This window comes from Ranitomeya variabilis, chromosome 7, assembly GCF_051348905.1.
Source record: "Ranitomeya variabilis isolate aRanVar5 chromosome 7, aRanVar5.hap1, whole genome shotgun sequence".
NCBI classification, from domain to species: Eukaryota; Metazoa; Chordata; class Amphibia; order Anura; family Dendrobatidae; genus Ranitomeya; species Ranitomeya variabilis.
Genome location: NC_135238.1, coordinates 46,539,808 through 46,553,508, shown reverse-complemented (window position 1 = coordinate 46,553,508; position 13,701 = coordinate 46,539,808). Strand labels below are relative to the sequence as shown.

General features: G+C 42.4%; 1 pseudogene; it reads right to left on the bottom strand.

Annotated features, from left to right (window-relative positions):
* LOC143786226 (uncharacterized) overlaps nt 1–12,044 on the bottom strand; it is a 467,324-nt pseudogene extending 455,280 nt beyond the window's left edge.
* Nucleotides 12,045–13,701: the final 1,657 nt, after the last annotated feature.

Sequence of the window (13,701 nt, the reverse complement as noted above, 5' to 3'; positions counted from 1 at the left end):
TTGAGGCTGAAGAACTGGCAGTGGAGAATTGCATTGTTGAAGCTGACAACCAACAAAGTTCACATTATTAGGAAGTGGGTCTCCCATTCTGTTTGCCAATGCATTTAATCCAAGGTCTGGCCTGCACCAAAGTTACACGAACCACCAAAACAATTTGAAGAGACGTGGTGCATGGCCACATGAAACCAAAGTTCCCATTATTATGATTTCTCTAGTCCCGTACAATTTGCCCATGAAGTGAATGCAAAGCCTGCTCCAAATTTAGATGCACCCCAATAACCCAAAAAACTGACGTCCTGGAAGGCCACATGAAACCAAAGTTCCCATTTTTCTTAATTTGCTACTCCCATAATGTTCGCCTATGCATTGAATGCAAGGCCTGCCCTGCCCCAAAGTTACACCCCAATAACCCTTTGAACCGACGCAGTGGATGGCCACATGACACCAAAGTTCCCATTATTAGGAAGCTGGTACTCCCATACTGTTTGACTATGCAGTGAATTGCAGTGTTAAGCCTGAAGAACCTGCATTGGAGAATTGCAGAGTTGAGGATGAAGACCCAAAAGTGGAGAATTGCATTGTTGAAGCAGCGTAACAAACCCCTACAGTTCCCATTATTAGGAACTGGGTCTCTCATACTGTTTGGCTATGCAGTGAATGCCAGACCTGCTCCAAATTTGCATGCACCCCAATTCCCCTAGGATGAAACGTGGAGGAGGGCTTCATAAAAAAAAAATGTGCCCCTGGGGGGTACACATCAACATGCTGTGTAAATATATTTTTTACGGGCATCATAAACACCCTTTAACACAATGTCCAATGAGAAAAAGTATAGTGCCCACACTGCTGCCTTATGCGATCATCTTACGGTGGGCCTTGTAAAGCTGCTCCAGTATAACTACCCACTCATCCATGCAAGGGCACTCCGGGTGCACAGCCAAAAAAGTACATAACAATCCAATGAAAAAAGAAAAGAAAAACTGTAAACATTTTTTTTATGGGCATCAAAAACACCCTTTAACACAATAACGTGGCTGTTCCATCACAGACTACGATCACCATGGTGATATAGTGGTGGTGGGTAGGGTTGAGCGAAACGGGTCAGCCATTTTCCGAAGTCGCCGACTTTTGGCAAAGTCGGGTTTCATGAAACCCGACCCGACCCCTGTGTGGGGTCGGCCATGAGGTCGGCGATCTTCTGAATCTGGTATCGGAACTCCGATACCGAGTTCCGATATGTTTGCGATATCGGAAATCGGTATCGGAATCCACATTTAAGTGTAAAATAAAGAATTAAAATAAAAAATATTGATATACTCACCTCTCCGACGCAGCCTGGACCTTACAGCTGGTAACCAGCAGCCTTCTTTGCTTAAAATGAGCGCGTTCAGGGCCTTAGATGACGTCACGGCTTGTGATTGGTCGCGGCCGCCCATGTGACCGCCACGCGACCAATCACAAGCCGTGACATAATTTTCAGGTCCTAAATTCCTAATTCTAGGAATTTAGGACCTGAGAATTACGTCACGGCTTGTGATTGGTCGCTTGGCGTTTACATGGGCGGCCGCGACCAATCACAAGCCGTGACGTCATCTAAGGCCCTGAACGCGCTCATTTTAAACAAAGAAGGCTGCCGGTTACCAGTGGTAAGGTCCAGGCTGCGTCGGAGAGGTGAGTATATCAATATTTTTTATTTTAATTCTTTATTTTACACATTAATATGGATCCCAGGGCCTGAAGGAGAGTTTCCTCTCCTTCAGACTCTGGGAACCATAGTATCCCATTGCACTGCATTGGGTTTCGTGTTTCGGCTGACCCCGACATTTTTATAGGATCGGCCGATTTCACTCGACCCGACTTTTGAGAAAGTCGGGTTTTGTGAAACCCGACCCGATCCTATAAAAATAAAAGTCGCTCAACCCTAGTGGTGGGTGATGAGGATGAAGAGAAGGAGAATGACAACAGAAAAAAAGTTGAAATCACGAAGTGTACTGTATACCCATGTTTGGGTGTAAAGAGGTGCATGGTAATAGCGTTAACAAAAAAAGACACTGTATTGGAGGTTATGTTTGGCTGATATCGCTCAGTGGTGTACAGAAGTCTGGCACAATCCATCCCTTGTTCATTTTTATAAGAGTCAGCCTGTCAGCATTTTCAGTTGGCAGGTGGACGCGCTTATCAGTTATAATTCCCCCAGCGGCACTTAATACCCACTCTGACAAAATGCTAGCGGCAGGGCAGGCCAGGACCTCCAAGGCATTCATAGCCAGTTCATGCCACGTGTCCAGCCTGGATACCCAATAATTATAAGGCATGGAGGTATCACGGAGGACTTTGGTTTGGTCAGCAAGGTACTCCCTCAGCATCTTCCAAAACTTTGCACTTCTTGTGAGAGTACCCCGTGCCTCAGGGCCTATACGATGTGGGGTCTGAGAAAACTCCCAGAACTTGAGCTGGATCGGAGTTGTGTCTCTTTCGCCTGTCGTCCTTGGTTGTGCAACGAACTGTGATGTCTGCTGCCAGCGTTTTCAGATGGGAATTTTTTAAATAATTCCGCAACAAGAGCCCTCTGGTCCTGCACCATTTTAGTACACCTGTCTGACTCTGGAATATGAGATAGAAAGTTTTCTTTGTAGTGTGGGTCTAGAAGTGTCACCAACCAGTAATGACTGCTACCCAAACTTTTGAGAAAGCAAGGGTCACGTGAATGGCAACGTAACATAAACTCAGCCATGTGTGCCAGACTGCTAACAGGCAAGACTTCCGTGTCCTCACCAAGAGGATGACTGAAAATTCTGTCCTCCTCCTTCCTGTCCTCAGGCCATCCATGCTGAACAGACGGTATGACAGCTGTGCTAGTAGTACTATCTATTGCATGAAAGTAGCTCCTGTTCTTCCTCCGCCTCCTCCTCTTCCTCATTGTCACCCTATCCACGTTGAGATGAGATGTGGGTGGGCTGTGTGTATTCACCATGTATGGTTCCTTGCTCCATCTCATCAATCTCCGACTGCAACGCATCTTCTTTGATAGTGAGCAGAGAGCATTTCAGAACAGAGAGAAGTGGGATGGTGATGCTAATTATTGTATCATCGCCGCTCACCATCTTGGTTGAGTCCTCAAAGTTTTGGAGGATGGTACATATGTCTGACATCCATGTCCACTCCTGAGGTCTTATGTGTGGAGTCAAACAAACTGTCAGGTTCATTTCTTACTATTAGCCCGTATAAAAATTTAAAACTTGGGGCTGAAACAACATTTTAGTGGTAAAAATGTAATTAGTCTTTCTTCACTGCCCAAAGTTATTTTAATTCTGTGAGGCACATGTGGTGTCAATATGATCACTGCGCCCCTAGATGCATTCATCAAGTGTGTAGTTTGGAAACTTAAATGACTTCATTGGGGTTTCTGCTGTTCTAGCACCTCAGGGGCTCTGCCAATGTGACATGGCACCTGCAAACCATTCTAGTAAGATCTAATTCTAATATGGCGCCTCTTCCCCTTGAACTTTGCATTGTGCCGGAAAAGTAGTTTTTGACCACATATGGGGTATCGGCGTACTCAGGACGAGTAACACAACAAATTCCACCATTCATTTTCTCCTATTATTCCTTTTGAAAATTAAAAACTTGTACCAAAAGAAAATTTTAGTGGAAAAAATGTTAACTTTCCATTTACTCAGCCTAATGTTATTCAATTCTGTGAATCAGCTGAAGAATAAAAATGCTCACTACACCCCTAGATGAATTCCTCAAGAGTGTTCGTTTCCAAAATGGAATCACTTGTGGGGTTTCTGCTGTTTTAACCTGTCAGGGGCTCGTCAAATGTGACATGGCATCCGCAATCTATTCCAGCCTAAATTGAGCTCCAGAATTCAGTTGATGCTCCTTCCTTCCAAGACCTGGCGTGCGCCCAAACAGTAGTTTTCTAACACATACTGGGTATCAGTGTGCTCAGAATAAACTGCACCACAAATTGTATGGTCCATCTTATCCTGTTACTTTTGTGAAAATGAACAATTTGGGGCAAAACCAACACTTTTATGGCATAAGTTAATTTTTTTTCAATTTCGAGCCTCAACATTAGAAAATTATATGAAGCCCCTCTGGGGTCAAGGTGCTCACACCTCTAAATATGTTCCTTGAGGGGTATAGTTTACAAAATAAGCTGACTTATCGGGAGTTTCCACAGTTTATGCACATAAGGGGCTCTGAAAACACTCTTGATTCCAGCCAATTTTCTGTTCAAAAAGTTAAACGGTGCTCCTTCCGTTCCAAGCTTTGCCGTGCACCCAAACAGCAGTTTTCCACTACATATGGGGTATTGGCAAATTCTGGGGTCCATTTTCTCCTTTTGCCCTTGTATAAATAAGTAATTTGGGTCAAAACCAACAATTTTATAAAGAAGAATAAAATGTTAATTTTTTTCCTTCTACATTGCTTTAATTCCTGTAAAGCACCTACAGGGTTAATAAACTTCTTGAACATGATTTTGAGCACTTTGAGTGGTGCAGTTATTAGAACGGTGTCACTTTTGGGCATTTTCTGTCACATAGGCCCCTCAAATTCAATTAAAAATGTGAGGTGGTCCAAGAAAAAGGGCTTTTGTACATTTTGATGGAAAAATGAGAAATCGCTGATCAACGCCTTCTAACTTCCCAGCAAAAAAATATGTTTCATAAATGATGCAGATGTAAAATAGACATGTGGGAAATGTTAGTTATTAACTATTTTGTGTGACATATCTCTATGGCTTAAGGGAATAAGATTGTAAAACATGAAAATTGCGAAAAGCTTAGAAACAAATAAAACCTTATACTTTCGCAAAAAAATGTTTGCTAAACCTAAACAAAATATAGGCAACGGCCATGGCAGGGAGATAGAAAAAATAACAATATCAAGGACAGCAGATGTTCTCACACCACTGGCAGTGCTGTTAGAAACCTTCAGTATTACCAAACACTAGTCACATTTGGCCTCTTTTACAAATTCTGGCAGTCAGGTTAGCGAGGAGAACGTGAATGATGTGATGGTGTATGTGTGCTATTGCTCACCTTAAGCACAGCAGGATAATGTAGCCTCTGACAGCGACATCATCAGCTGGAGTCAGCGTTTCTGCTGAGTTTACCTCCTCAGCCATCACATCGTTTAATGTTGTGCAGAGCAAAATGTCCAATCTGTTAATGACACCTGTTTCTATTCTGCCCCAAAGTCCAAACGCCAACAGCTCCCTGGAGGTTAAGGAACATAATACACCAAAAAAATGTTCTTCTAGTTGAGATTTTGGAAGACATGATCAGTCAGCCTTTATTAGCAAATAGATCAATGGCTGCACTCAACTGTACTTAAGCAAGGAAATGTGCGATACATGAAATGTGAATAGCTTAATGGCTTGTGAAATCTATGAAAAAACACATGAGATGCTTAGCACAAGATTTGGCCAAAAAATGTGAGCCCATCCACCAAACATCAAGGTAATCTCAGATCGGATGGGTACCTGACCTGACTGCCTAGTGTGAACACTTACCTATGGCTAATTACATGGTAAAGCCTGCATTTATAGGAAGGTCAGAACCAACTGTGTTTGGATGTAGTTAAAATCACAGCATGGTGAATGCCCCGCCATAGGTAAGTGTTCACACTAGGCAGTCAAGTCAGGTACCCATCCGATCTGAGATTACCTTGATGTTTGGTGGATGGGCTCACATTTTTTGGCCAAATCTTGTGCTAAGCATCTCATGTGTTTTTTCATAGATTTCACAAGCCATTAAGCTATTCACATTTCATGTATTGGACATTTCCTTGCTTAAGTACAGTTGAGTGCAGCCATTGATCTATTTGCTATGCAAGACTTTTTTGGTTATGCACCAGTTCAGACTAGATTGCTGTTCAGTCAGTCAGCCTTTATTGTCAGAAAATGATATGGAGGAGATGGGCATGACAATTTTAATGCCAATCTGTGTTGAAGTGGTAGGGACACTGTCAGTGGTAGTCACACATGGACCCAGGGAGCACCTCCTAGTAGGAAAGAGGTGGGAGTGGGGGCGCTGGCCATTTCACACACACATATTCTTCCTCTCCTCTTGATCATCTTCCTCGTAACCAGTCTGCTCCACACACTCCTTCCTCTATCACCAGTGCATTGTCAGTTCTTATTTTATGTGTCCAAGAAACATGCGCTCAATCGTTCAGTTACATGGAAATGGTACTCCCATATGTCCAAGTTCACTACAGTTGGTGCCAGGCCTCCTCTTGAGAAAGAATTGTGTGAACTCAGGCTCTATGGAAGATACATAGCCGCCATTATTTATTGTACCAAAAAGCCTTCCCCACCAGGTTTGAGCACAAACAATTTTTTAGCCCAAATTTATTGTATTTTGTGGAGATAATGTTTTGATACAGCAAACTCATATTTAAAAAAAACATTGGGGTGAAATTAAATGTTATGGTGACTGCGTCTGAGTTGAATTTTCATGCCACTTGGTGTGACCTCACACTGTTGGACTTGGAGTTCTCCTCTAATCTCTTTCAAAGTTCTGGGTTTTGTGGTTCCCCTTTGTATTATCCATCTCTTCAATTTGTGACCTTATTCCTCGTGTGGCTGCCTCCAGGGAAGACGGCTACAGCCCCATAGACCTTACACTTCTGGATATGTGCAGCTGTAGTAACAGGAACATCCAGCTGTAGGAGACATCATATAGCCTTCACCTGAGACTTGTTTGTCTATAATGTTCTCCTAATCTCCTGAGACCACTCTCTTCTTAGCTTTCTTTGCCCCATGTTCTGTGTGGTAAACGCCATGACAACAAACAGCACAGTGACTACTTTTTACCCTGTAAATAGGCGACTGACTGATTACAAGTCTGCAGACACTTGTGATAACTACAGGCAGTGGCGTAGGAAGGGGGGTGCGGGGGGGGCGGTCCGCCCCGGGCGGCACAATGCGGGGGGGCGGCACAATGTGGGGGTGAGTCAGTGGCGTATCTAGGGGGCAGCAGCCGGCAGGGGGGCGCAGTCGGGCCGCCTAAAGCGGCGGTCCGCAGTGTCTCCCCCGGCGGCTGCATTCTGTCACCCCCCGCACTGGGAGTCAGCTGTTCTCTGTGCCGACTGTCAAGCTGACAGCCGGCACAGAGAAGCTGCGGCGCGCCGGCTCCCAGTGATCAATTGTACTCGTATCTGTGATGCGAGTACAATTGAAGCTCTGACTGCCGGGTCAGAGCGACGCCAGCAGTGTGATCAGGTCATGTGATCACGCTGCTGACGTCACTCACCTGCGCGGCAGAGCAGGAGCTGCAGATCGACCAGGAGACACAGAGCGGTGGAAAGTGCTCCAGTGGAGCTGAAGACACCGAAGGTGCAGGGGGGGATTTACTGTGAGTGGGGATGGGGGCATATATTGGGGGGGGGGGGGGATTTACTGTGAGTGGGGATGGGGGGCATATATTGTGGGGGGGATTTACTGTGAGTGGGGATGGGGGCATATATTGTGGGGGGGATTTCATGTGAGTGGGGATGGGGGCATATATTGTGGGGGGGATTTCATGTGAGTGGGGATAGTGGGATATATTATTGGATTGGGGATATTTAATATGAGTGGAGATGGGGGATTTATTGTGTGTGGGGGGAGATTTGTCATGGGGATGGGGGGATTTAATGTGTGGGGGAGATCTGAGGACACAAAATGAAGAGCAAAGGGGGAGATGGGGGGGCATATATGAGGAAACAGTATGGGGGATGGGTGCAGACAGCTTGGGGTCAAACGGGGGAATGTATGCGGACACAGTATGAGTAGCGATGTGAAAAACGTATGTGGACAGAGTACGGGGAGTGAGGGTGTTGGGATGTGTGCATGCGTAGCATGGGGGACAGTGTAAGGGCACAGCCAGGAGGGGACAGTATACCTAGGAGGGGGAGTGTGATGAGAGAGTACAGTATAAATACTGGGCCCTATAGGGGGGACACAGTGTGAGAGGTCAGTGTGAAGAGGGGTCCGGTATAGAAAGGGGAGGTCAGTGTGAAGAGCATGTACCATAAGACAGACAGTGTTGGGGTCATATTTTATGCAGACAATATAGTGAGGGGAAATTTTTTATTCAGGAGCATTATAATGACACTTGTATCTTTAAGGGCGTCATCTGGAGATTTTCTGCAAAAGTGCGGAGAAGATGGAAGTCTGCAGAGACAGCTGTGGATGAGAAAACTCAACATGGGGAGAACGGCTCCAGAGGCGACGTCATCTATCAGGTACCTGGATGTAAATGTTATTTGTGATACTGACTAACACTCATGTTTTTATTTATGTTAGGAGCATTAAAGGGGATGTCCAGGTTTGTAATGAGTCTGCAGTCATTCTTTGTGACTGCAGACTTCTGAGTTCTCACAGTGCGCCCTGCACACTGTCAGGATTCTCTGGTGCTGGCGATTTACATACATGCGGTCACGTGCTGACTAGACATGTGTGGCCTCACTCTATGAAAATGAGCTGAGAGAGGCTGGGCACGTCTAGTCGGAATGTGGTCAGAAGTATACAAATCACATGCTTGTGCTGACATGACTGTCCACTGGCAAGGGAGAATCCTAAAAGTGTGCAGTGCGTGCGTTGTGAGAATTCAGAAGCGTGCAATGTCAGGATTCAGCTCTGCAGGTTCCAGTCGTCGACACATGGACACGTCACTCATATGCGATTTTCATACTCATGGTCCTGTAACAACGAACTTCTCTTCTGCTTCTCTCAGTTTTTCACTGAACATTGGGAGCTTAAGGGAGAGGAGCTCGTGGGTACATGACTAAGTGTGAAAATCGCATACGTTCTGGGGGGGGGGGGGCGCCAAACTCGGGAACAGCCCCGGGCGGCAAAAGCTCTAGCTACGCCCCTGACTACAGGACACTCTGTAGTTTCACTTCTCCACATGGTAAAATTAATTTCAATCTTTTCTAGAGGAACCATAATTTTATTCCAGGGCATTTTTAATAGTTTTGTTTTCTTGAAAAGAGGCCTTTCATCAGTTTTTTATGTTGAATTGGACAAGCCATGTAATATGCGGAGCATATTTCTTTATAATTTTTATTTAGTCTCTCTGTTGTGAAGATACCAGCTATGAAATATTTGGCACCTAATGAGTTAACTTTAGCCAAATCCAAGTGAGTGTTATCAGACAGTTTTCACTAGGGGCAGTTACTTCTCCCTGTGTGACTCTGACCAATCATATGCAGGTAGTAACATAGAACCGCAGGACGCGTGATGATGCCTGCATACGATTGATCAATGTCATACTGGGAAAAGAAGTAAACGCCCCACTGAAAACTATCTGAAAAAAAAATTTGGTTTAACTAAAGTTAACTCATTAGTTGCCAAATATTTGATTGCTAATATCTTTACAACAGAGGCAAAAAAAAATGTTTTTTTCCACTCCAGCCACTATTATATAGAGACCCCAGTTCAACATGAAAAATGTTGTCAACAGCCCAATTTTCCTGTAGGACCAGAATTCTGCTACAAAGTCTGATTTATAATTATTATTATTTACTAAAATTCAATAGAAAATTACTGTTGTCAGTTTCAAATGATTTCAGTGACCATTGGGAGTTTTTCTTACTTTAAAAAAAGGTGCCAACCATTTTGTCCTGGTCTATTTGCGGCATTGTTTAATTTTTTTGGAACTTATAATATTTTTATTACACACATATTTGGGTACATTATTTTTTTGGGAAGGGGTTGAGGGAGATATTAACATGAGGGGAAAAAAAACAGGATTAACTACAAAAGGTGGGTTTTTCAGTTGTTTACTGTGTGATTTAAATAACCTGTGCAGTGATACTATAATTTTTTTTAGTCTTAAAATATAAAACTACCTATGATAAATATATATTTTATTTTATTTACAGTGAACTACTTTTTAATTCTTTAACTCTTTATTTCCCTTTTGATCACTTCTAAAATGCCTTGATATACTTGTCTGACAAAGTATTATTGTCAGTCACTACTAAACTGACAGGCAACATTTTGGTTCAGTTTCACACATGTGTGAAACATTCGATCCAAAAGATTTGACCCAAAGCTGGGTCTCCTGACCTGAGCTAATTGCTTCATAGATCTATATAAAACAGGTCACTCAGATTGAGGGGTGAGACGAGGTCTTCAGAAGCAAGAACAGTTCATGTTTCATGGATGCGTGAAAACGGCCTTACTCTTTGCCTTTCTTAGACCATCAGCCAGCCATGGCAAGACTTAACTATCTCCCACATCAAGCCACTAAGACGTGGTGGTAGCTAGCGATCACAGTACTTAAGGTATTAATCCAACAGTTCGGCTGTGTCTTCCTTGGCTTTAGTACAGTAGTGTACACAGGGCTCAACAATTACGTAAATAATTCAGGAAAACTAAAACACAAAAGCCATAAGTGAGATCATCACAAAAATCTCTTGATGTTAACCCATTATCTACCAATGTCCTTTTTTGGGGATGCCTAATCTTTAGCTTCTAGCAACTAAGATTTTATAATTTTAATAATTAGGTCCAATTTTTTGTGTTGTGTTTGTAAAATGAATGGTTTCAAAATAGGAAATCATGTCATTGTCATTTTTAAATAAATATTGGGACGCCCTTTTCTGAAAAATCCGTTCTTGTAAAAATTTGAATTTGGCAAGTAATGGGGTGATGGTTTTCTATATTTTAGCGAAGCATTTGTCCATGTCTAACAAACATTAAAGGTGTTTCTCTTCCATGTGTCTTCTCTGATGTCTAATGAGATTGCATTTGTAGGTAAAACGTTTTCCACATTCTGAGCAAGAAAATGGCTTCACCCCTGTGTGAGTTCTCTGATGTAAGACCAAACCTTTTCTATAAGCAAAAGATTTCTTACATTGTAGACATGAAAATGGCTTCTCCCCTGTGTGAGTTCTGAGATGCTTTACAAGACTTGATTTGTGCCTAAAACTGTTATCACATTCTGTGCATGTATATGGTTTCTCCCCTGTGTGAATTTTTACATGTTCCAAAAGACTTGATTTCTGAATAAAATTTTTCTCACATTCTGAGCACGGAAATGGTCTCTCCGGTGTTTCATTTATCAGATGTTCCACTAAACCTGGGTTATGTTTAAAATCTTTACCGCATTCAGAACATAAATATGGCTTCTCCCCAGTGTGAAGTCTTTGATGTAAAGAGATGTTTTCTGGCTAAAACATTTTCCACATACTGAACATGAAAATGGCTTCTCCCCTGTGTGAGTTCTTACATGATCATCCAAATATGATTTCCGGGTGAAACTTTTTTCACATTCTGAGCATGAAAATGGCTTCTCCCCTGTGTGCGTTCTTAAATGATCAACTAATTTTGATTTACAAGTAAACAGTTTTCCATACCGTGAGCAAGAAAACTGCTTCACCCCTGCATGAGTTCTCTGATGCATACTAAGACCTGCCTTCTGAAAATGGCTTCTCTCCTGTGTGAACCCTCTTGTGTATAGCAAGAAGTGATTAATAGGCAAAACATTTCCCACATTCTGAACATGAGAATGTCTTTATATCTTTGTAAATGCACTTGTGCTTGGAAGGATGAGACTTCTTTTAAAATATTGTCCACATTCAGAAGATGCAAAAGATCTATCCAGTCCATGTTCAGTTCCTTTTTTGTCAATCGGTGATTCCTTATCTTCCACTTCATCACGGAGAGGTAAAAGGACATTTGTTTTTGAATCTTTCCTACTTTCTTCAACTGAAAATAGAAAACAGTTCCATAAATTATTTCACATTTTGCTAATTTCTATATGAAACATCCAGAACGGGAACAAAGCATGTATCAGTGATCAACAAATCAAGATGGCTTTTCTTTTTCCCAGTAACACAAAAAAGTATCAAATAAAACAGTAGTCAATAAAATCTAATCAAATTTGTATCTATACATACCTAAACAAATGTACTCAAATCAATTTTACTTACCTCTAAGAAGTTGTCCACTACTTGGACAACTTCTTCTCATACCCCAAGCTTTGCCCTCCTAAAATAATAACACTTATACTCACCTCCTGTGCTGGCGCCATTCCCATGTTCAAATTTGTCTGAAGTCGGGTCCAGTAATGCCAGCGCTGATTGGGTGCCAGCGTCACGTGAGCTCCAGGGACAGCGAGTGACGACACCTCCAGTGCAGTAGCTGAGTACAGGCGTTATTATTTATGGTGGTCTAGTTGTGGACAACCCCCTTATTTACTAACAAAAAAATCCAAGTTAACCTCCCAAAGAGCATATGGAGCCGGAGCAAAAGTCTATGATGTAATTTCCCTTAAGAGCCGCATGGATTTAGGCCATTTTCATGAGAAAATGAACGGCATGCTCATTTTATGTGCCACAGTATCCAACGCCCATAATAAATCCAGTTAAACAACATTGACAGCTTTACCCCAGGCTAATGTGGGACATACCTCATCACTGAAAAGAAATCTGAAACTTTTGACACGTTAGCTATTGTAAAACGATGACTCCCTGCATTCCCTGGCTGTCATGCAGCTGTCCAGGTAAGTTGGGAGTTGTAGTTCGACAGCAGCTGTAGTGCAGGAAGTTGCTGACCTTCATAATAGAAGCTAACCAGATTAGTTTCAATCACTGTTGAGTCCAAGCGGATGCTGGGTGAGAAGGTTATCATCAGAGACTATGGAGGACAACTTCCTGCACACCATACATTTCCCCAATGATGTATGGAAAGTTGCAGGGCCTGTAGTTTTCGGTCTCACTTTTTGTCTCCATGTTTATTATGGGTCAATCTTGTTGAACAGATAATATAATGCTTAAATATTACGGGATCTGTTATTCTAATTAAAGGCTCTATTCATCTCCTAAACTACTATTTATTGCTAGAATACATCTATACGGAATTAATAAAGCAATTTTGCAAACAGGCTTCATTAAAAAAAAATTATATTTTATATCTACTACTTCCATGGTCTATCTTTTTACTTTAGTTGCATTAGTGAAAAATGTAGCTGTAAAGATTTATTATGCATGCATTCATTCTTGAAAAAGTCATCGATGATAGACTAGTGGGGTCAGTAGCTGAAAACCTGTCGACCTTGTGTGGTTTCCTCCTGCAATGGTGTTAAACATATACAGTCAAATTTTAGTCAAGACTAGTGTTGAGCCACCCCCCTAGTGTTCGAGTTCGGTTCGGTTCGTCGAATTGGGGCATCTTCGATGAATGTTCATCAAGCGTTCGACGAACACCGTCGAACCCCATTGAAACCAATGGCAGGCAAACACAAACACATACAAACTCATTGAAAACATATAGAAAACACCTTAAAAGATGTCCAAAAGCTGACAACCTGCTCAGAAGACACAACCAACACATGGAAATGTCACAAGTACATATAGTCATGTGAAAATATAAGAGGTGGGGGCGTAAAAGGAGGAGGAGACACAGATATAGGCATGTCATGCCCTTCTAAAATCAAGAAAGGCTGGAGTAAAAATCTAAAATCAGCCTACCAACACCCAGACATCGTGACAAAAATTTTTTAAAAAGAAATATCTTTAGGTAGAATGGCGGCAGGTCCATTCAGAACACTTTCCTCAGAAGACATAGTGGTATCCATGTTGGGAGTCGTGCCAAAAAATGAACCCAATACATTCAGACTAACCCACCATTTGTCATATCCAAGGGGCAGGTCAGTAAATGACAACATCAACGTGGAACCAAGTACAGTACTATGT